The sequence below is a fragment of the Lithobates pipiens genome, unplaced genomic scaffold (assembly GCF_037356315.1).
Source record: "Lithobates pipiens isolate NorthernLeopardFrog02 unplaced genomic scaffold, aLitPip1_a1.2 Scaffold_16, whole genome shotgun sequence".
In the NCBI taxonomy this organism is placed as follows: domain Eukaryota; kingdom Metazoa; phylum Chordata; class Amphibia; order Anura; family Ranidae; genus Lithobates; species Lithobates pipiens.
In genome coordinates this window covers 541,367,545-541,392,436 of record NW_027507748.1, presented here as the reverse complement: position 1 = coordinate 541,392,436, position 24,892 = coordinate 541,367,545, and the positions used below count along the sequence as shown (strand labels likewise).

Sequence of the window (24,892 nt, the reverse complement as noted above, 5' to 3'; positions counted from 1 at the left end):
ATATGAATACTGGAGAGATTTCGGGGTCTTTTTTCCCCAGTGGAGGTGACCCACTGATCACGGCCAGTATAGAGGATTTGGAGAATTTCTATAAACGACGGGCTTAGCCCACTAAATATCTTTTAGAGGTAGCGCCTAGAGCACTATATTAATCTTAATAAACAGCTGGATACAGGAGTTGTCTTACTGGCAAGATCACCAGGTGAAGAGGGGAAAAAGACTAAAAAAATAGAAAACTAACGCAGCCACCACATCTAATGCTTTTTAAGCTGTAATAAATAACAATTTTGGTTTTGGGTTTAATACTGCTTTAATATACTATGTGAATTAATTTACGTCACTCTCCACCTGGACAAGAAGATTTTGTGCTTCCATGCCCTTTCTCGAGTTCAAATGTTTGCACAAGTATTTTTGCACAACTATTCTATAACCTGTGTACCTGAAGTAATGTAAATTACATCATGCATTTACAGCCTCAACATTTTAAAGTGTCACTCCCTCCTCAAAAAAAACTTTACTCCCTTGGTCTCAGTGACTGTGCTCTTCAGTGGCTCTCATCCTACCTATCCCAACACACCTTCAGTGTCACTTCCAATTCTACTTCCTCCACTCCTGTTTCCTTCTCTGCCGGAGTCCCCCGAGGTTCTGTTCTTGGACCTCCTATTTTCAATCTACACCTCTTCCCTGGGTCAGCTGATGGCCTCTCACGGCTTTCAATATCATTTCTACGCTGATGAAACACAAATCTATCTCTCCGCTCCTCAACTCACTCCATCAGTCTCCTCACACATCACAAACTTACTAACAGACATATCTGTATGGATGTCACACCACTTCCTCAAACTCAACTTGTCCAAAACCGAACTTATAATATTTCCTCCCCCACGTGCCTCTTCCCCTGACTTCTATGTCAAGAGCAATGGCACAACCATCCACCCATCCCCACATGTCAGCGTGCTAGGTGTTATCCTGGATTCTGAACTCTCCTTTCGGCCCCATATCCAATCACTTTCCAAAGCTTGCCGCCTCAACCTCCGCAACATCTCTAAACTACGTCCCTTTCTAACCAATGAAACAACAAAGTGCCTGATTCACTCCCTGGTTATCTCTCGCCTTGACTGCTGCAATTCCCTCCTCATTGGCTTACCTTTAAATAGACTATCCCCCCTTCAGTCCATCATGAATGCTGCTGCCAGACTCATCCACCTTACAAACCGCACAATGTCTGATGCCCCTCTCTATCAATCCCTCCATTGGCTGCCACTCGCCCAACAAATTAAATTCAAAATACTAACAATTACTTACAAAGCCATCCACAATTCTGCCCCCAGCTACATCACTAGCCTAGTCTCAAAATACCAACCTAATCGCCCACTTCGTTCCTCCCAAGACCTCCTGCTCTCTAGCTCCCTCATCACCTCCTCCCATATCTGCCTCCGGGACTTCTCCCGAGCCTCTCCCATCCTCTGGAATTCACTACTCCAATCTGTCAGAATGTCTCCAAATGTATCCACTTTTAGGCGATGCCTGAAAACTTTCCTCTTCAGAGAAGCCCATCCTGCCTCCATCTAACAACTGCACTATTTTCTCCATTAGCTCATTGCCCACAGCTATTACCCTTTTGTATAACTTGTCCCTCCCTCCTAGATTGTAAGCTCTAATGAGCAGGGCTCTCTGATTCCCCCTGTATTGAATTGTATTGTATTGTAATGTCTGCCCTAATGTTGTAAATCGCTGCGTAAACTGTCGGTGCTATATAAATCCTGTATGATAATAATAATAATTATAATAATATAATTCAATGCAAATTATTCCCATCATGAAACATTAGAAGCCTAGGAAATGATTACAAGTAGAAATACAAATTGTAATCCTTGTTTAAGACCTCTCTCACACTGGGGGCATGCAGCGTTAATGGTGTTAGTTAGTTAGCTAGTTAGTTCTTCTAACCCCCGCTAGCAGCCGAAGAAAGGGTTAAAGGGGCACCGTGTTGCGGTGCTGCCCAAGTGCTTTGCAGGCACTTCAGCAGCGCTGCCCATTCATTTCAATGGGCAGGGCGTTTTGGGAGCAGCACCGCTCCCGCATTGCCCCAAAGATGCTGCTTGCAGGACTTTTCAAAATGTCCTGCAAGCGCACCATCCCAGTATGAAAGCACTCAGGCTTTTACACTGAGAAGGCACAAGAGGCAGTTTTCAGGCGCATTACAGGCACTATTTTTAGCAATAAAATGCCTGAAAAGCACCTCAGTGTGAAAGGGGTCTAAGCCGGAAGGAATGTGAAGAAGTAGGTTTGTTAATCCACCAATCTGCTGTACGTATTCTGTCACCCCTCCCCCACCCCATTCCTAGGGATCTCCAAAATCCTAAACCTCACACCCTCATCAGAAAGTTGTGTAGTCTCCCCTATATACTGTACTTTACAAAGGTATAAATAATGAAAGAAGATTGACGTGTGTAATACTCCTTAATATGACATTTCTAACCCAGAAATCAAATGTACAAACTTTCCTTCCTTCATCATCAAATCACCTTGAAAACAATTCAAACAGGGAAAAAGACTAGTTTTGTTTGTATCCCCAAAAATGTGTGAGGAACATGTGCTAAGAATTTCCCAAATCAGCACATACCAACCAATACTTAACCACTTGGCGCCCGCGTTATAGACGAAAGACGGCTTAAGATGCCAGGAGGACGTACATGGATGTCCTCCCATCCTCGCCCTGCTCGCTCTGTGATTGACAAATCCATGGGACTCGGCTGATCACAGATCGGGTAAAGGGCCAATCACAGCACTTTACCACATGATCAGCTGTCAGCCAATGGCATCTGATCATGGAAATAAACAGAAGCCCGTTATCGTCTTTTTTTCCTCACGCTGTCAGCATGAAGAAAAAAAGAAATCCATTAACCGGCTTCTGTTAGAGGTACACTGGTCCTCTTAGTGCCCACCAGTGCGACTAATCAGTGGTCTCCAGTGCCGCTAATCAGAGCCTTGCAGTGTCGCTAATCAGTGCCTATCAATACTGCTAATAATTGCCCACTAGTGCTTCCTATCAGTGCTCATCAGTGCTGCCAATCAGTGCTGCCTATTAGTGCCCATCAGTGCCGCCTATCAGTGCCACCTATCCCTGCCACCAGGGCCGTCTTTAAGGCAGGGCAAAAGGGGCAGCTGCCCTGGGCCCTGTCATGGTTGTGGGGCCCAAAGCAGCTGCCTCATACTTGCCAACTATCCCGGTTGAAATTCCCTTGAGGTTTTAGTCCCATGCTGTGTCCCGATATCTCAGTGTGAAGTGCTGCTACTAATGCTGCCCAGCTCTGCCCTATTGTTGTGTACAGATGACTCACCAGCAAACTCTGCGTTTGCATGTAAATTACCAGCATTCATTTGTAAATAGCAGTGGCATTCATATGTAAATAGTGGTGGCATGCATATGTAAATAGTGGTGGCATTCATATGTAAAAAGTGGTGGCATGCATATGTAAATAGTGGTGACATTGATATGTAAATAGTGGTGGCATTCATATGTAAATAGTGGTGACATTCATATGTAAATAGCGGCGACATTCATATGTAAATAGGGATGGTCGACGGCATTGATATGTATATCATGCCCCCCCTGAGGTCATGTCCACAGTAATCTCTAGCAACCAATCAACAGGCAGAAATCATGTGCTGTAACCTCTATCAACTAATCAGTGAGATGTAATGTGTGCTTTAGCCTCTAGCAACCAGTCAGTGAGCGGTAATGATACACTGTAAAGTAAACAGATTTTGAGTATAGCTGCTATTTGTTGTATGTCTTAGAGCAGGTGGAGAGCAAAACTGCATGGGGGGCCCCCAAGAAAAGTTTTGCCCAGGGTCCAATCAATATTAAAGACGGCCCTGCGTTCCACCTATCAGTGCCCATCAGTGCCACCTATCAGTGAAGCCACCTCAGTGCCTCCTGATCGCTGCCCACCAGTGCCACCTATCATTGTCCATCAGAACCACCTATCAGTGCCACCTCCCCATGCCGCCTATCAGTGCCCATCAGTGGCACCTATCAGTGTCCATCAGTGCCACCTACCAGTGACCATCAGTGCTACCTATCAGTGGCCATCAGTGCCACCCATCAGTGCAGCCACCTCCTGATCGGTGCCCACCAGTGCCAGCTAATCCGTGCCCATCAGTGCAGCCTGTCAGTTCACATCAGTACAGCCTATCAGTCCCCACCAATGCCTCCTAATCAGCTCACATCAGTATAGGAGAAAAATTACCTGTTTGCAAAATTTTATAACAAAATATGAAAAATGTTTGGTTTGTTTTTTTCAAACTTTTCGTTTTTTGTTGTTGTTTGTATTGTAAAAAATAAAAACAATAGTGGTGATTAAATACTACCAAAAGAAAGCTCTATTTGTGTGAAAAAAAATACCGTATATACTCGAGTATAAGCCGAGATTTTCAGCCTCTTTTTTGAGGCTGAAAGTGCCCCCCTCGGCTTATACTCGAGTCATCGCTGTCTGTCTGCCCGATCAGCGTGTCGAGCAGACAGACAGCGGCCATTCTAGGATTCAAAGGCCGCGCCTCCGTCTCCGCCTTCGCCTGTGATAGGCGGAACACTGAATTTCCCAGCAGTCTGTGTTCCGCCTATCACGGACGTCCTCTCATCCTCGTCCGTAGTATGAGGATGAGCGGACGTCCATGATAGGCGGACCACTGACTGCTGGGAAATTGAGTGTTCCGCCTATCACGGACATCCGATAGGCGGAACACTCAATTTCCCAGCAGTCAGTGGGAAATTGAGTGTTCCGCCTATCACCGACGGAGGCGCGGCTTTTGAATCCTAGAATGGCCACCGACGAAGAGCTGCGGGACGGGCCGGGACGCAGGCCGGGACGGGACGCAGGCCGGGACGCAGGCCGGGACGGGACGCAGGCCGGGACGGGACGCAGGCCGGGACGGGACGCAGGCCGGGACGGGACGCAGGCCGGGACGGACACAGGCTGGACGGACACAGGCTGGACGGACACAGGCAGGCTGGACACAGGTAGGCTGCACGGACACACACACACACACACACACACACACACACACACACACACACACGGATGCATGCACACACAGGGATGGATGGACACACACGGATGCATGGACACACACACACACACACACACACGGATGCATGGACACACACAGGGATGGACGACACACAGGGATGGACAGGCATGTCTCACCCTCGGCTTATACACGAGTCAATAATTTTTTCCAGTTTTTTGGGGGTAAATTGGGGACCTCGGCTTATATTCGGGTCGGCCTATACTCGAGTATATACGGTATACAAATTTCAAAAGGGGACAGTGTTGCATGACCGTGCAATTGCCATTCAAAATGTGAGAGCACAAAAAGCTGACAAGTGGCCTGGATGAGAAGGGGGTATAAGTGCCCAGTAAGGAAGTGGTTGTAAACCCTAACATACGCCCAGTGAAGTGACTATCCTCAGATGATACACAGAGATGACACAAATCCTCCTACATAAGTTGTACCTGTCTATCCAAAACCCTAATTTCCTACTTCTATACAAAGTGCAGGATTTACACCAGATCTGAAAAGCAGGGGGTGGGGAGCCAAAGTTACATCAATGAGGAGAGCTCTGAGAGCTCATTGGAAGGAAAGAACACACATTCCCCTCCACAAAGCATACATGAACAGAGCTGAGGCTGTCAATCTACTACTGGCGGTCCATCCCCGTCACCATTTTTGTCTTGGTGTCAGGAAAACTTGTCAGAAGTGATTCATGCTGATAGCGGAGGAAGAAGGCAGCAGACAGAAATGACACTTAGTGCTTTGGAGAGAGACATGTAAACACTACAGAGGGATATACTTTGTTCATATTTCAGGTCAGAGATTTACAACCACTTGTTATTGGATCTATCTGAAATTCAGGAATATCTGGGTATGATTTTGAAGAAATGGACCAATGCTGTTAATTACAATCAGAAATTGCATGCAGGACTATTTGCTTTAATCATTTGGGGCTTTCATCCAAGATCACAAACACATGTGTGGCAGCTCTAGGGCATACATTTTACAAAAAGTATTTCCTTTATTAATTTTGCATTGTAGCAAAACAGAAAGGAGGACTAAATGTGTGTCAGAGAGGAGTGAGTCGAACAACACTAAGGTGAGTAGTTATAAAAAATATTTGCAGAGCTAATCCTCCTGTGAAACTGCATGCACATTTGTTCTATGCAAATGGGGGCAACAATTAATGTTATTGGGCTATTTGTTTATCCATATTGAATGTTCCCCATTCAGCCCTCGTTCACATTGGAGCGACTTGTTATGCAATTTGACAGGTCAAATCACATGACAAGTTGCACCCTATTGCAGGCAATGGCACTGTTCAAATCGGTGTGACAACGTCTTTGCGGTGCCGCACCGATTTGAAAAAGTAGTTCTTGCACTACTTTTGGTGATTTTGGGTGCGACTTCCTTTGACATCTGTGCATTAAGTTGCATGGACGTCTTCCAAGTCATACCCGAAGTCGTATAGACATGCGGTTTTGAAATTGTGCAATTTCAGTTGAAATGTGAACGAGGGCTAATATAGAATAGAATAAATAAGAAAAATAAGTAATTATGGCCACTAGATGGAGCTCATGATCATAGAAAACAATTACTTATTTACTTTGGAGGGATTTCTTCTCGCTTCCTGTTGTCTCCCCAATGAGACACAGATGTCAGAAAACCTTCCAGAAATTATAATCCTCCATTACTTTATCCAAAATAAAAATAAAACATGTTTGCTTTAAAGTGGTTGTAAACCCTTACAAACCACTTTGACCTACAGGTAAGCCTAGATTAAGGCTTACCTGTAGGTCCAAGAAATATCTTCTAAACCTACACGGTTTAGGAGATATTTACAAAAAGACAGGCACCGCTGTCTACGGCGCATGCGCCATAGACAGCGGCGCGCATATGTACTGAGCATGCCGCTGCTAACAGCGATATGGCTCTCGTGCGCATGCGCAGGCGTGATGTCATCACTGCTCCGGCCACTCACAGCACGGAAGAAGATGGACGCTCCGTGCTACAGGGGACATCGGTGACAACGCTGGCTCCTGTGTCAGGTAAGTGACACATAATGGTCTACTATGCAGTGCATAGTAGCCCATTATGGTTTACCTTTGCAGGGAGACAAAGAGGAAGTAAACCCGTCAGGGTTTACTTCCTCTTTAATTCTATTGAGAAATTGAGTTAACAATAAAAATACAAAACAAACTATTAGTTTACCAGTAGAATAGCATTAAACCACAAATAATAATAAAATTAAATAATAATAATTAATGGAAAGTGTCAATTGTCCCCATGGGTTACCTGCATCCTGCTATCTGTACCCTCCCCCCCCCCCCCCCAACACGGACAAGTCACATGGTACTGGAGATCTGGAAAAGGCAAATGTCAGCCTGAGAAGGGGGCAGGGAGTGTTGAGGCATGGGATATCCCCAATATGCTTATATAGTTATTTTCAGTGAAGAGGTGGGGCAGAGATGGCAAGGCTATCAATGGGTAAACAGCTAGTGTTGCATGAGACAGACAGAGCGTGGTTTGCCTTTCTCACACGTAGGAACGACTTGGCTCAGTCTGTCTCACGTATTACCAGTTGTCAATACAGCCACTTTAGCTACTACGTGCTCAAGTAGTGGCAGGTTTACCTAACATTAGCGCTGGCAACACCTGCCTTCCCACCAGCAATAGTTCTCAATGAACATTTTTCATTCGCCATGCAACCAGAAATGAATCAGCCCTGTTGTACTGTCTCTGTTCTGAGCTTTGAACACTGCCTATAGCTACAGAGGTGAATGAGAGTTTCCTTTAAAATGATTATGTACCCTTTTTTTAAATAAAAAATTGTTAATGCTTTAGGGTGAATTCACACTATGGGAAAGATTTACTAAAAGTGGAGCTTCTAAATTCAGCTTGTTCAATTAAAGGAGAAGTATAGCCAAATAGCTTTGGTTATACTTCTCCTGGGCATCACATGAGTGCAGTTCATTCTGCACTCCTGTGGCCCATTTTCAGCCGACAGTAGGCTAAAGTCCACTGTCAGCTGACATCACTCAACTGCTCCAGGCTCTAAAAGCACCCAAAAACCAGTATCTGGCTCAGCCTCTCAGCAATCTGTTGAGAACCTGAGCCAGCCCCCCTCCCCCTCCACAGCCCCCAGATCCCACCTCCCCACCCTATGTGAAAGGGTATCGGGTACATCGTACTCCCACCCATTCACCCCAAAATGCGGTAAAATGTAAAAAAAAATTTGCTGTTTTTTTGACAAGTCCTTTATTAAAAAAATAGCTCTGAGACATTTTCCCTGAGCCGTCTTCTCCCAGAGCTGTCTTTTCCTGCTGCAGTCTTCTCCCACGCTGCTGTCTTCATCCTCACTGCCGCTGTCTTCTTCCTCGCCGCCAGTTACCCGCTAAAAACAAAAAAATCTGCTCTTCTCCTGAGGCTGTTTTCCTCCATTGTGTTGTTCCCTGCTGTCTGACATTTCTTATATAACCATGGGGCATGGCCAGCCGGTGATGTCACAAGGGGCGGGCTCTCTCGGTGATGTTATCAGATGGCCACACCCCAGCAGCGAGGAAGAAGACAGAGGCGGCGATGTACCCAATACCCTTTCATATGGGGGGGGATCTAGGGCCCCCTTGTTAAAGGGGGCTTCCAGATTCCGAAAAATGCCCCCCACCCGCAGATCCCCACAACCACTGGCCAGGGTTGTCCCCATCAACCTGGGGGCAAGGTGCTTTGGGGGGTGGCAGAGCCCCTTAAAGCACCCATCCCCCCATGTTGAAGGCATGCGGCCTGGTATGATTCAGGAGGGGGGGACAGATGAAAAACAGATGTGCACTGAAGAAAAATGGATGAAAAACTTCATCCGTTTTGACTGAACTGATGTAATTAACGGCCCTATGTGTGAAAGGGACCTAAGTGTGCCGAGTCTGGGCACAGGTTCACTTTACATGTGTTATCACCAAACTGAAAAAGATTAATTGGGTAATGTCACCATTTACCAGATGCCTACAGGATCACTGGTCAATCTGATCAAAAAGCATTTTATCTGTTAGAAGTATTTATGAACTTTGGTTTGAGTACCATTTATTAATTATCCATATGCCCATACTTCGCAGTTCTGTAGACTAAACTAGTATATCAAAGAAGGTGGCCATTATGACTATAACTACAAACCAGCAATAGAACATAGGAGACACAGTTGTGTAAACAGATTGGACTTTTAAGGCACAGCATGTATTTTTCAATAAAAACAATATTTTTAATTCATTTAAAATGTAATATTTAATATTATTACATCTAACATTGTTACATAGAAGATATCCAATAAAACAAGACCGTAAAATATAAATAAATCATGAACGGTATGCTGTGTTTTGTCCATAAGGAAATATTCCTTTACAGGCTCGATGCGTTTCCTGGACGCAAGTCCACTTCATCAGGAGCCATCAACATCTGCTTTACACAGCAAATCTAGACTAATATTCATTACTGATCATTTCGTTAAAAAAAAAAAAGACATATCTATGTGTACATCTAAATATAAAACCATATATGGCAGGGCGACATCATCCATTTATTTTAGTGTTTTTTTTTATCTAGCAATAGCATAAGACATGATGTATCTGGTACACAATACAGTAGAAGTGTTTGGGTTAATCCACATTATGCCTATCTCTAATATGTGAATGTGACATTGTAAGTAGTAACAGTGCTACACACGTGGCAAACAAATCAGAAATTAGCATTCAAAGTGTCACAAGATGCAGTAAAATCTGCTATATATATTTCTGGTAATGCTGTGATACTGCACTACAGATAGTTCAGATTAACAATGGCAATTAGGGATGGTGCCATTGGGATAAAATCTATTTTGCTTTGACAAGTGTTAAATGCAGAGTAAATGTGCTATGTTGTGCCGTGACATCAGCAAAAGTAAAAACTCTTGGGAGAAAACTGCAATGACGCAAGTGTTGACTCTCCGTATTTCTAAAAGCCTTCTATTGCACAAAGAATTCAATACTCAACACTACATTGTGCTCTCAACAAATCAAGTGCTAAAAGAGTTATAGGAACATCTGTATAGCACTGTGTGTTAGCAGTGAAACAATGCACATCAATACACGTTTTTTTTTAATCTCATTTATTTTCTCTGGAAATAAATAGAAAGGAACTGTATGACCATATTAAAGGGGGCATGGAAAAAAAATTTACTTGAATCATAATTTAACCAAAAACACAAATTGGTGTAATATCCTAATTAGAAGTATGATGCCTGTGTCCTTCCTGTTACATTTATAAAACGAAGTCAGATGCTCCAGTAAAGATCACTGCAGCAGTATTTTAAAGGTCCATGCACGCTGGTTTAAAAAAAAAACCCAGTACTCTTGACAGAACAAAAATGCTAAATTTGAGCGTTTTTGTACTAGCATTTTTTTCCTGCCGGAAAACTGCTCTTAAAAATGCAAAAAACTAAAGTTTTTTTTTTCCTGCTGTTAAACGCTAAGCTTAAAATATGCCTTTAAACTACCTAATGTGCATGGACACATAGGATACTATTAGTTGCCTCTACAGGCAAAACACTAAATTCCTGTAGGAGTAGCATTTTTTGTAAGCCAGTGTACATGGACCCTAAATCTTGGGAGAGGGGAGTGTTAGATATTTTATAAAATAGTGGTGAGGTTGAAAAAAGACACAAGTCCATCAAGTCCAACATGTGTGTGTGCTTTTATGTCAGTATTACATTGTATATCCTTGTATGTTAAGGTTGTTTATGTGCCTAATTGTTTTTTTTTAATTATCTACGCTCCCTGCTGAAACCACTGCTTGTGGCAGAGAATTCCACATTCTTACTGCTCTTACAGTAAAGAACCCTCCCCGTTTTAAGGTTAAACCGCTTCTCTTCTATGCTTAGTGAATGGCTGCGCGTCTTTTTAATTTCCCTTTCACGGACAAGTTTTATCCCTATTGCGGGGTCACCAGTACAGTATTTGTACATTGGAATCACATGCCCTCGCAAGTGTCTCCTCTCCAGCGAGAAAAAGTTCAATGCTCATAATCTTTCCTCATAACTAATGTCCTCCAGTCCCTTTATTAGCTTTGTTGCCCTTCTCTGGACTCTCTCCAGTTCCAGTACATCCTTCCTGAGGACTGATGCCCAGAACTGGATGGCATACTCCAGTTGCGGCCGGACCAGAGTCTTGTAGCGTGGGAGAATTATAATTTTATCTCTGGAATTAATTCCCTTTTTAATGCATGCCAATATTCTTTTGGCTTTGCTTGCAGCATCTTGGCATTGCATGCCATTGCCGAGCCTGTCATCTACTAGGACCCTCAGGTCCTTTTTCATCCTAATTTCCCCAGAGGATCTCCCCCTAATGAGTAGATTCATTCATATTTTTGCCTCCATTATGCACAATTTTACATTTTTCTATATTAAACCTCATTTGCCATGTAGTTGCCCACACCATTAATTTGTTCATCTTCTTGCAAGGTTTCCACATCCTGCAGAGAAATTATCGCCCTGCTTAGCATAGTTCGCAAATACCGAGATTGAGCTGTTTACCCCATCCTCTAGACTGTTTATGAATAAATTAAATAGGATTGATCCCAGGATAGAACCCTGGGGGACCCCACATTCCACACTGGGCCATTCCGAGTACTTACCATTTATCATGTACTCACCCTTTGGTCCATGCTGACAGACCTTAGTTTGTACAGTAAATGTTTATGGAGAACTGTATCAGATACTCTTGCAAAATCCAGATACACCACGTCTACAGGCCTTCCTTTATCTAGACTAGATGGCAGCTTACCTCCTCATAGAAGGTGTATAGATTGGTTTGCCAAGAACCATTCTTCATGAATACATGCTGATTTCTGCTAATGATACAGTTTTCTTTACTAAAATCTTGTATATAATCCTTTATCATCCCCTCCAAGAGCTTGCAAAGTATTGACTTTAAGCTAACTGGTCTGTAGTTCCCAGAGATATGTCTTGGTTCTTTTTTAAATATTGGTGCTACATTGGCTTTTCGCCAATCAGCTGGTAGCATTCATTAGACTGTTTGTAAAAATTAGGAACATTGGTGTCGCAATTATTTGACTGAGTTCCTTAAGGACCCTCTGGTGCAAGTCATCTGGTCCCGGTGACTTATTGAAGTTTTTCAAGTCTATTCCTAATTCTATCCTCTGCTAGCCATGAGGGTGCTTCCTGTGATGTGTCATGAGGATAAACCTTGCAGTTTTTGTTACTGAAGCCCCCTGTTTCCCTTGTGAAGACTGAAGAGAAAAATAAATTCAATATCTTCGCCATCTCTCCATGACCTCCCTCTTTTACTATTTATATACTTAAATAATTTCTTGGGATTTTTTTACTCTCCTCCACTATGTGCCTTTCGTGTTTTATCTATCCGCCATGGTTGCACTCTTACATTTCTTACTGCATACTTTGTAAAGTTGGAATGTTGATGATGAGCCCTCAGCCTTGTATTTTTGAAGGCCTTCTCCTTTGATTTTATATGCATTTTTATGTTGAAGTTAAGCCAGTCAGGACTTGTATTAGCTCTTTTAAATTTATTTCCCATTGGGGTGCACTGGCTAATACCTTTATTTAATATGCTCTTAAGGCACGCCCATTTTTCTTCCGTGTTCTTTGTTCTTAAGATTTTTTCCCATTTAATATCTTCTAGCAAGGAGCATAGTTTAGGGAAGTTGGCTCTTTTGAAATTCAGTGTCTTTGTATTCCCCTAATGTTTCCTATTTGTGTGATTTATACTGAAACTCATTGACTGTGATTGCTGTTTCCTAAATTGCCTTGACTAAATAGATTTGAATAACGAAGCCAAACTCCGCATAACTTTATTTAAGCAGCTACAGCAAACATGTTTCTTCCATTTGGGATAAAGGTTTTAAATAAATAAAAGCTGACCATTGTAAGCACCCCTTTAAGACTCGATTCACATTGGTGCGATGCGGGAAACCCTGCGAATCCTCTGCGGGTTCCCGCATTGCACCTGACTTGCAGGCAGTTCACACTGCCTTATGTGAACCTCTGGGAGTGTCAATACAAAGTTAATGACACCCCCAGAACAGTTCGCATATCGCAGTGCGAACTGTCAATTCGGACTGGAATCAGATCGCATGAGTGTGAACACCCATGAGATCCGATTCTGGTGAGGAACATAAAAAGGGTCCTGCACGACTTTGGTCCAAATGTGATGCAAATTCAGCCATACAATCTGCATGGCTGGATTTGTATCGCACAGACATTGCATGTGAATTGCATAGCAAATCACATGCAATGTTGCACAGCGCAGCAGTGTGAACCAAGCCTCAGTGTTAATGGTTTGTCTCAACTGTCCAAGGCCGGCCATACATGGTTCAAAGCCTTTCGAACCATTAATGGGCAAGCTGAATGTACTAAGTTGATCAATTGACAACCAGGCTGCTGGATTCTCTTGTGATTATCGCTAGCGGCTATAGCAGTTGTCACAGTAATCACTGTCTTCTCCAGACAGGGACAGCTTCCCCTGCCTGCCCCTGTTGACCTGTTTTTTTCATTCTGGACTGGGAGTGGCTCAGGGTAACACTAGGTGACTCACAGGTGGTGTCATCAGGACCTCCCATTTCTTTCCAGAGGCTTCTGGTGCTTTCTGGAAAGAGAGGTGGAAGGGGAGGTGGAGCCACTTTGGGTGTTTGAGGAGCTCTGACCAATCCCCAATCTGGATTGGAGCTGGAGTGAGAGGGTGCGGAGGCTGTCAGGGACTTTGAGGGAGCTCCCCAGTCTGGAGGGGGGTGACCTTGAGCCTGGGCTCGGGTGCAGTCGGACCACTTTCAGGAACACATAAAGAGGTCCTGGACCGGAGGCACAAGAGAGGAGAGGACAGTGGGAAAGAGCACTGCTAAGAGACTCCAGGGAGGACAATCAGTCACAGCTAGGAGGGCTGGTGAGTGAAGCAAAGTCAGAAGGACTGGGAAGGCATGCCTGAGAGGACTGGGAGCTTACAGTCTGAGATGGGTGCAGAACCAGGTGTGTGGAGGGCTGGCAGGGTCTGAAGAGTGCTTACTGGGATTAGTAGCCATTGAAGGATAGCTAGCACAAGACTTTTCTGCTACACCATTAGGGCCCATGGCCCCAGCCTGCAAAGGGCATTTACTGAGGCCTGGCTGAGTCAGTGTCAGGCCTAACCAACAAATAGTGCTAGCTGTTCCTGTGGAATCAAGTGATGTGCTGGAAGTCACTATAAGTAACAGTTTGCAGCAAGTGATGTGCTGGTGGAGTGAGGAGTAATGAGCTTGAAGCAAGTTTGTGTAGGAGGAAGCTGAAGGAGTATGTACAGGTAGTGTACATAGTTGTCCCAAAACCAATTGCTGTTTCTATCAATCTATGCTGGGCACCCCATAGCTCCTATTTCCATCTAAGTTATACCCCTCAATAAACAAAAAAAACAAAACAAAGTTTACTGACTGCTTTATGTCTCGGAGTGCCTGAGAGGGAATGCAGGGCTGGGCAGGGTGACAGACAAACCACAATTCTCAGCAGCTCCTCACGGGGGTACCACTACATGGGTGTAGTTAATGCTCATATAAATGCCAGAGTGGGAGGGGTGAGAGGGGCCCATATAGATGGGGCATGGGAGCAAGGTACCCCAGAGCTGCTAAGATGTAGCCTCCAGCAATAGCTGATCTAAAAGGCCCTGTGCAGGTCTAAAGTCCCAGGCAAGGTAGTACAGAGCATTTGAGGAATTTCTGCAGTCACCCTGTCCTTCTTCTGCAGGTTCTGTGGCAAGGTGTATAAGGTCTTGAAGGCCTGGACAGAGTACTCTGATGTGAGTAATGCTGAAGCCCAGGAATGAGTGTGCCATTAGGGAGCATGCCTGGCTAGGCAGAGCTATGGAAGGGATATAGGGAAGTAAAATGGTATTCTAAAGTAAGCACCTTGATCCCCACTGACCCTCAGCTGCAGGCCCTTTGACTTGATGATGGGAGCTTACTGCTGAGGACTTAGTATACGTATGAACGTGGTCCCAACCACGTGCAAAGAAATTTAAAAAACAACAATATTTTAGTTGATTATGATTAGAGGATGGTCATCAAAGCTTCACCGCATTTACTGCGCTAAGGTGAAAATTCTCTTGCAAAGTTAGCAGCCTATATGACCTTAATAAATCAAGCCCATTAATATTTGCTAATTCTTGACTGCTGCCTATTCAGCCTGCCTGCTCATATCTGTGAATGTGTATCAGCAGACACTTGTACAAATTCGCTGACACCCGATATTGTCTGTCTCCGCTATGGTCCAATTCTGCAGATGGAGGAAAATCAGATTTTTTGCAGAGCAGATCGGATGAACACGGACAGACAGTCTGTGTTCATCCGATCCCCCATAGAGGAGAGCAGAGATCTGACAGGGCGGTCTCTGCACAGTGTGCAGGGACCGCCATGTCATCCGCCGGCTCAGCGGGGATAAACGGAGCAATCCCCACTGAGCAAGCGGATCATCACGGGGCGGATCATTACGGATCCGTCCCGTGTGAAAGGGGCCTAAGTGTGGCTCGTGGACAGGGTCCAATCAAAAACTATACATTTACATATTCAACAGGTGCACACATATTTTGTATATTTTTATCACAAATTCACAAAGTCACACGTGGACAGTACAGTAATGTTTGGTATTTACTAAGCACTTGGCGCTCAATCAGGTCAGCATACCAAAAAAAGAAGAAAAAAAAAGAAAGTCAGACTTGGTGGATCACATTTTCTGTCCATGTAAAGTAACAGCATGAAGAGTATCTCTCTCAACAACTGATTAATAAGAGTGCTTTTTTGAGAAATAGGATGGGTATCTTATTATATGTGATCTTAGCAGCAAATTAGTTATTTCCTTATACCATATGAAATAACTTGTATATGGTAAGTCTATCTAGTTCAGCAGCATTGCATAATACGCTCTCCTACACAATACTATGAACATAACCTATAAAACATATTTTAAGAGAGTAAAGAAAATGTATTTAAATAATTTTCCCATATACAATACTATATGTGAAAGCAAAAAAGGTATTAAAAGATTGAGTCTAATCAAATGATGAGCACAATGGTTGATTTTAGCTTTCCCTCTAAACTGCCCACTGAATGCAACGCATAATCCCTAGTGACTGTATAATTGCTGATCATGATACATTTACCATTTAAAACGCATAGTAATGAATGCTGAGCACATCAGAAAAAAAGAAATGCATTGAGCATCAGCAGTAATATATATTTTGGTACAGAAGCTATTTTTACTCTGCAGTTGTTCCTTAATTAACTCAGACCTATAGGCAAGCAGAAAAGCACAGTTGAAGTACATATGTGTAAACTGTTTTAAGCCAAAAGATTTGTAATACTTACTGTACAGCAACTCCAGAGATTTATATACCCCTTCTAGATATCGTAGGCAGGTTTCTTACTTGAATATATTCCACTGGTGTCAAGATCCTTCCTCCGGCCTGCGTCTAGATAGTGAAGGGGCAGCAGCACACTGGCGAGGTCATTACTCTGCTCTCTTCTCCCATTAGCAGACTCTGTATATGGCGTAATGTATGACTAGTAATGAATGAAGTGGAGATGGATTAGAACACCTGTCAGGTTTCTATTGCTGCCTGTGTCCCATTACGGGTTTCTCCCTCTCTATTTTTCCTTTTTACTGTTATCACTGAAAGAGAAAGGAAATCTCAAATTTGGGTTGTCACTAGAATAGGAATAGAGGGGAGATATTCTTATGGTTCTGGGGACAACCAGGAGTTCCCTGACTGTAAAGGGAATCTCTGTTTCGGCTGTGGGACAAGCAGTGAAAGGAACGCTCTTTGAAGGAGAAGTATAACCAAAGCTATTTTGGCTATACTTCTCCTGGGGTTCACAGGAGTGCAGTTTGTTCTGCACTCCTGTTACCCGTTTTAGCGGACGACTGGCTAATGTCCCGTTTGCTGATGTCACGCAGCCGGTCCAGGCTGGGAAAAGATCCGGACTTTACAGTTGGGATCCACCCAGATGCCTGGTCTGGCAGTTTGCTCAGCCTCTCAGCAAAACACTGAGAGACTGAGCCAGCTGCTCCCGCCCCCCTTACCGCCAAGCACTCCAGTGATTGACAGCAGTGTTTTAGAGCTGACGAGAAACAGATGCAGCATCAAATCAACGCTTTATTTTTGGTTGCTATGGGCAATCTCCAGTTTCCAGGCAGAAAGAACAGTATATAATATAAAAGTGCAGGCAGGGCACTGGACAAAGCACTAGGGACAAAAGGGATGTAAAATGATTTCATAAAGTAATGTAAGATTACAGTGTACTGTATGAGTTATGTATTTAAAATTTTTTTAATTTGCCGCCAGGCTCCGCCGCTGTGCATTGCGACACTCGCAGGGAACGGAGCCGGCACAGAGAGGAATCGGATGGAGGACAAAGCCCACAGACACAGCAGGGGGACATCACAGGATCCTGGGGGCAAGGTAAGTACACTGTACCAGTATCCTGCAATGGAATCCAGAGTGTGGCTCCAGGTTACCGCTAATGGTACTAAAATTTAACCCCGAGCCACACTCGGGAAGACAGCCCGGGGGGTTAAAAATCTCCATATGCAACGATTTATCAGCCTTTACAGGTTACCAGTTTACAGTTACACAGGAGGTCTGATGCTAGAATTATTACTCTCGCTATAATGTTCATGGCGACACCTCACATGTGTGGTGTGAACACTGTTTACTTATGCGTGCGTAATCTATATATGCATTCGCCTTTACGCACAAGCACGGGAGGACAGGGCACTTTAGATTTTTTTTTTTTTTACACTGCCTCTTTAATTTATTTTTATCAACTTTATTCCTATCACAAAGGATGAATAACATCCCTTGTGATAGCATGTGCAGTGACAGGTATTCTTTACTAAGGCATCTGGAGTGTGTTAGGCCCCAGATCTCTCCTTTCTGCCCTTAACATCATCTGATCAAACCAATGCTTTCACAAGCCAGTAATGGATTGTTTACATCTGAGCAAAACCGGAAGTGACAAAATACTCATTGATTCTGGTTTCATAGACCATAGAGATGATTGGGGATGTTCCGGTCCTCGCTCATCTCTGTGGTAAGTCGGCAGAACCGCCGGCTTCAGTCCCAGCCTGCCTAGTAAGACAGGGGAGCCCAGGAGTGTGACCGCATGTAAAAGCAGTTCAGCAGCTTTTTAGCCGTTCGGATTGCTTTTACATTTTTATCATCCTCAGCTGAAAAAAAGAAAACAATACTGGGGTCCTGACTGGAGCTGCTACCATGGCCCCGGGAATAACCACTTCAACCATGAAGTACAGGTATGTCGTTTTGGGGGGAAGGGGTTAAAGCACTGTGTAAAGTAGCAGAGCCCCTTTCTTTCCCACATACCGCCTCAACATATAGTCCCCCCACTGTCAAACGACTCTGAAAAGGGATCGCTTTTCAGAGAGGTGGCAAGTGCTGCCTTACATACTGTATGAACAAACCCTTGCTGAATAAGACAATGAATTATGGAACTAATTCCCTTCCTTAGCACCCTGCATGCACAGAAGATCATGCCTGAACAAGAACAGACCAAATATATAATAGTAAACATGTTTCTCCTTGTTTTGCTACATCACATTTCCATTTTACTTGGCACTTGCTCTTTTGCTAATTAATAAGACAATATGGTGTTGATTATGGGAAAAACACTTTTTTTGTGCTTTCTCTAAGGATGAAAGATCAAGTCATGGGGTTCCATGTAGATACAGATCTCTGTAATATTTGTATGACTTTGCACAAATGCAGGACTGGGATTTCATATTGTGGAATGTAAAAATCCATGAGCACAAATTGCTGCACACTGCAGATTTGTTAGCATGCAATGGTAACGTATGAACTGCTCAATCAATTTATAACCAGCAAAATGGCAATCCAATATTAGTCCATACTATAACATGTTCTACTCAGATGCAAATCTCCTGCTAACACCATTAATACATTTTTGGGGACTAAATGGAATACCTACATTGAAGGTAAGGGGGACAAATGATAAAAAAAAAACGAAACAATATAACAAGCACCTTAAAGCGATAGTTAACTAATGAAAAAAAAAATCCTACTGCAATGTAATATCATAATGTGCTAGTATACTGTACTAGCACATTATGAAAGACTTAACTAGAAATAAAGCCCTCCAGCGGTGCACTGTCACTACTGTAGAGGCTTCCATCTTCACCCAGTCTTTTATCCAATTTTGTGAGCTGCAGACACTTGAATGGCCGAACCGTGATGATTTCACTCCCCGTTTTCACCCCCCCCACAGAGCACTGAAGGAACGGCACGGGCATGCAGTTCCTTCAGAGCGCATGCGCCGGTGACGTCAATGGCTGCCAAATAAGCGAATATCTCCCAAACAGTGCACGGTTTAGGAGATATTCATTTTAGTGGCGGCTGGTGCCCAAAATTTTTGAGGGGGTGCAAACAAACTAAAAATTTCTGAAAAAAACCCCCATCAATTACAGCCTCACTGTACCATCAAACGTAGCCACTGTGCCCATCATTTGCCGCCACTGTGCCATCAAACGCAGCCACTGTGTTGTCAAACACAGCCACTGTGCCATCAAATGCAGCCACTATGCCCATCAGTTGCCACCACTGTACCATCACACGCAGCCACTGTGCCATCAAACGCAGCCACTGTGCCCATTAATTGCCACCACTGTATCAACAAACGCAGCCACTGTGCCCATTAATTGCCACCACTGTACCATCAAACACAGCCACTGTGCCATCAAACACAGCCACTGTGCCCATCAATCCAATTCCTGTCCCTTCACCCCTCAGATCAGTCCCAATTCCTGACCCATCAGACCTCAAATCCTAGAATATAGCATGTCTCACAAATCCTGGTATAAATCCTGGTATATAGCATATCTCACAAAGCCTGGTATATAGCATTTCTCACAAAGCCTGGTATATAGCATTTCTCACAATCCTAGTATATAGCATGTCTCACAAAGCCTGGTATATAGCAAGTCTCACAAAGGCTGGTATATATAGCATGTCTCACAAAGCCTGGTATATAGCATGTCTCACAATGGCTGGTATATAGCATGTCTCACAAAGCCTGGTATATAGCATTTCTCACAAATCCTGGTATATAGCCTTTCTCACAATCCTTTTATATAGCATGTCTCACAAAGCCTGGTATATAGCATGTCTCACAAATCCTGGTATATAGCATTTCTCACAATCATGGTATATAGCATGTCTCACAAAGCCTGGTATATAGCATGTCTCACAAATCCTGGTATATAGCATTTCTCCCAAAGCCTGGTATATAGCATGTCTCACAAAGCCTGGTATATAACATGTCTCACAAAGCCTGGTATATAGCATGTCTCACAAAGGCTGGTATATAACATGTCTCACAAAGCCTGGTATATAGCATGTCTCACAAAGCCTGGTATATTGCATGTCTCACAAATCTTGGTATATAACATTTCTCACAAATCCTGGTATATAGAATGCCCATCCCCATCCATCTGTTTGTAGCGAGCAGGATGCCCGTTGACACCCGTCGATCCATAAAGGAGACTGAAGGGTCCAATTGACAGAAGTCAGGTCTGATTGACAGAAAACTGACAGGCAAACCCTTTTGGTCCACCTGTGTGAAAAAGCCTCTAATCTATCATTCCGTTTTCTAAAGTATTATGCATCATAAATAACTGCCTTTATTTTAAAGCTCAGTGCTGCTCCTCCAACCTCTTTACCCCCACTTCCTGTCTCAATGGACTCACTCTAATGGCAATAGTATAACATTTCTCAGGACTGGCTTCCTTGTATTAGAAGAAGTGGAACAAAACTGCGAACTGAGCACCAGCAACTTATTGGGGTTGATTTACTAAAGGCAAATAGACTGTGCATTTTGAAAAGTGCAGTTGCCCTCTACAAATGCAGTTTGCTCCAGAGCTTAGTAAATGAGGTCAGGCTACACTTGGCAAAGAGTACTTAATCACATGCAAGGAAATTTTTTTTTAAAAAAAAGCTTTTTTGCGTGCACATGATTGGATGAGGGAAGTCAGCAGAGTTTCGGCTGATTTGCTAAGCTCTGGATCAACTGCACTTTGCATAGTGCACAGTCTTTTTCCCTTTAGTAAATCAACCTCATAGTCCCCACTGAATGCACGGGATGTCACAGGGTGACAAAAGAATTGCATTTGCATAGCTCCCAACTGTCCTGATTTTGAGGAACTGTCCCTGATTTGGTACAAAATCCTTCTGTCCCTCTTCCGCCCTCATTTGTCCCTCATTTTATTCTGAAAATAAGGCTACTTTCACACTGCGGTCGCAGCTGCATTAGCGGTAAGGCCCCTTTTACACTGGGCCGTTTTTCAGTCGCTACATCTCTAAAAATAGCGCCTGTATAGCGCCTGAAAAAATCTGGCCCCTTTCACTCCGGGTTTCACACCACCCCAGTTTGAAAGCATTAGCGCAAAAATGCCTGAAAACTGCCTTGAGTGTGAAAGGAGTCTTAAAGTTGTAAATAGAATTCACAATTTATCTTTCAAATGTGTTTCCCAGTGCTAAACCTTTCATCCAGCCAGTATAAGAGAATAACAGTGGTAAAAAAAGCACTTGTGGGTTTAACTAATTTTTATTTTGTATAATTCTCCTTTAAAGGTTCATGGCAGGGGGTGTGTCCTATGCCTACATACTTTTATAGTATTGGTGTCCCTCATTCCCATCTCAAAATGTTGGGAAGTATGCAATTGGGGACTAGGGACAGAGTGCTGTCAAATGATAACAGGAAGTTCCTGAACAAGGACCTTCATGGCAGGATTACTAGATATTATCTTAATTTGAACAGACTGAAAAACACTTTTGGAATTTTTATGATTGTATTAATCATTATAAAACAGTTTTGTGATAGGATTTACATCTGCATTCATTTTCGCCCTCCACCACAGCATGTACCAGCCTGAAACAGCTGAATGCAGTTTGGAATAAAAGGCTCTATATTTTTAGGCTGTATCTGTCTGTAAGCCAACAGGTCTGGAAGCACATTTGGCCCAGTGGCAAGAGGAATGACTTGCATGGTTCTTTCCGCTGTTCCAAAGATCAGCAACCCTCTTATTGTTTAGATTTGACACAAAAGTAAGATGTGGATATCTTTTGTTTTAAAAAGCCTTTGCTTTGTTTTGCACTGGATCAGTAGAGTGTTTTTTGGTTTCCTACTATAACCTGTCTACTTATACTTTTACATTAAGCCAAAAAGTCTGCATTGAAAATGAAGTACACACCCTTTGAGCACTTGATGTGCATTGCAATAATACAGTATAAGTAGTCCTGCATGTTTCAATTAACAATACCAGGGCATATTTCAGCATGATATTCATGAGCTTGGCATGGTTTTTGGTGTGGAAATATTGGGCAAAATTATTTATAAACCCCTCAGCCCAATCATAATATTGATAATAATAAAAAATAAATAAATGCATTATCAATTAAAAAATAACACAAATAAATAATCATACATATTTAAAAAAAATAATAAAGTATCAATAAATAAATAATAATCAAGGTCAGTATCACAAAAATTACATCAATGCCAAATCAGATAATGGGATAGATTTAATAAAGCTGGAGCACTCAGAACCTGGTGCAGTTGTGCATGGTAGCCAATCAGCTTCTATCTTCAGCTTCTTCAATTAAGCTTTGACAATAAAACCTGGAAGCTGATTGGTTCCTATGCAGAAGTGAGCCTGATTTTGCATCCTCCAACTTTAGTAAATAAACCCCAATATTTTGACAAAATTGAATGTACCTAAACAACTATGACGTAAAGATATGAACAGCTAGTTGGCCCTAACATAAAGACATAGGCATCACTGTTAAAAATCCAGCTGTAGATGCAATTGATTTTACACTATGGATCATTGTTTTTAACCTAGAACTGGAACAATATTTACTATATATTTACAGACAAATGTTATGAGCCACTTGCCTGTTTGATTGCATACACAAAACCACATAAGCAAACAGATAATTAATATATAGTAAAATATTATATGACACACACCAATGCTGGAGCAGAAAGGTAATAGGGAGAAACATATCTAGTAATTAGTCATTAGACCAGCCATTCTCAACCAGGGTTCTATGGAACACTTGGGTTCCATTAGAGGTAGCTAGGGGTTCATTGAGCTTTGACTGATTGACCTCCCATTTGATGGCACCTGCAAAGTCCCTGGGCCAGTGCTACTTGGCCTTGCCTTGACACCAATGATCTTAGCAGCCTATAAGGGTGGCATTCTGACCACCACTGAACAGGGGGCATTTTTTTCCCACTGACTCGCATGATTTTTGCAGGGGTTCCCTGCGACCTAAAATGATTTCAAGGGTTTCTCCATGTTAAAAATGTTGGGAAAGGCTGCATTAGACAGTCTATAGCAAACTGTAAAACTGTTTCTCAATATAAAAGCTATGTTTCCCCCCTTATACTCTTGCAGGTTACATCCCCCACTGTATGTGTTACATGATATGATGATTATATGATAAACCCACCTATGCTGGTGAGTAAATTTATAAGTGTAAGACCCAAACAACATGGGTGGTTCTGAGGCGTTTCTCAGTTGCACGTAATGCACAACCAGAAATCGCTTGTAATTGATTGCAATCAGTGGTTTAAAGCTGCACCCTATTCATTTCTGTTATTACTAGATGAACGCCTGCTGTCATAATCACTTGTGAATGGCTAGGGGAAGTCATAAAGCCTTCCTGGAGCTTGTATATATCTTCATTACATTGTAGGGAGCACACGCCAAGTGTCTGTGATCCACCAAAATTAGGTAGTAAAGAGCCAACTAACAAGCTGGAATCATGTAAAACTACGTTTATAAGCTGACTGCATTGTTTAGGTTGGATCCGCTGCCTGCTTAGAGACTGAATTTTGTTTCAGAAAAAGATCAATGTAAGCACAATACAGTTTCCTTATACAATGAAATGACTTAACTTTAATGTACTATCCGGTGGCACAAACTACTATGGGTTTTTCTTTTTTAACAGGTCACTCTCAGAATGCAAGTCCACAGTATGGGCCGACTTTGTCAAACTGTCACTTCGCTGTCATACAATTAACAACACTATTTTTCAAGCAAACCTGTCCGGTTTAATTTCCCTAGGTTGTTGCAAAGCTAAGAGATAGGGATAAAATAATAGTCTTGGCCACAAAAAAAAAAATCATTTATATGGATTTATAATACCGCTAAATCTCACAATTTAGCCAATTCAATAAAACAGATAAATGAATATCAGCACAAAACTGAGGCTGTTGCCTGTTGCAACCAATTACATTTTTCTTTTTTTTCATAAAAGGAACAGTAAAACTTGATTAGACTATTTCAACTTTGTGCTCTTTTTTCTTTCTCTAGTTTTATAGAGCCAGCCCCAAAGTATAGACAATGAGATCGATCTACTAAAAGAGTTGAGAATCATCACTCAATAAATTGTCTAAATATTCAGTTATTCAATCATGTGAAAAGCGATTGTCTCTTAAATCTTATTTCATCTGCACACGATTAGATAATTGAATTGAATAGTCCATTTATCCATCCATCCATCTAACCATCCAGCCATCCATCACCATAACCGCATTGCAATCTTCACACAACTTGGGGGAGGATTCTCAACACCTTTAGTAAATTAGCCCAACTGCATCTACTACGTACGACTAATATATATATATATATATATATATATATATATATATATATATATATATATATATATATATATATAATGTGAACTTTGTTTTAGTAAACTACTTTTATTTCTGA

General features: G+C 42.6%; 1 protein-coding gene across 4 annotated transcripts in view; it reads right to left on the bottom strand.

Annotated features, from left to right (window-relative positions):
• Positions 1 to 24,892, bottom strand: part of CACNB3 (calcium voltage-gated channel auxiliary subunit beta 3) — a 345,917-nt gene that overhangs the window by 184,159 nt on the left and 136,866 nt on the right. The gene's annotated exons all lie outside the window — the stretch shown is intronic.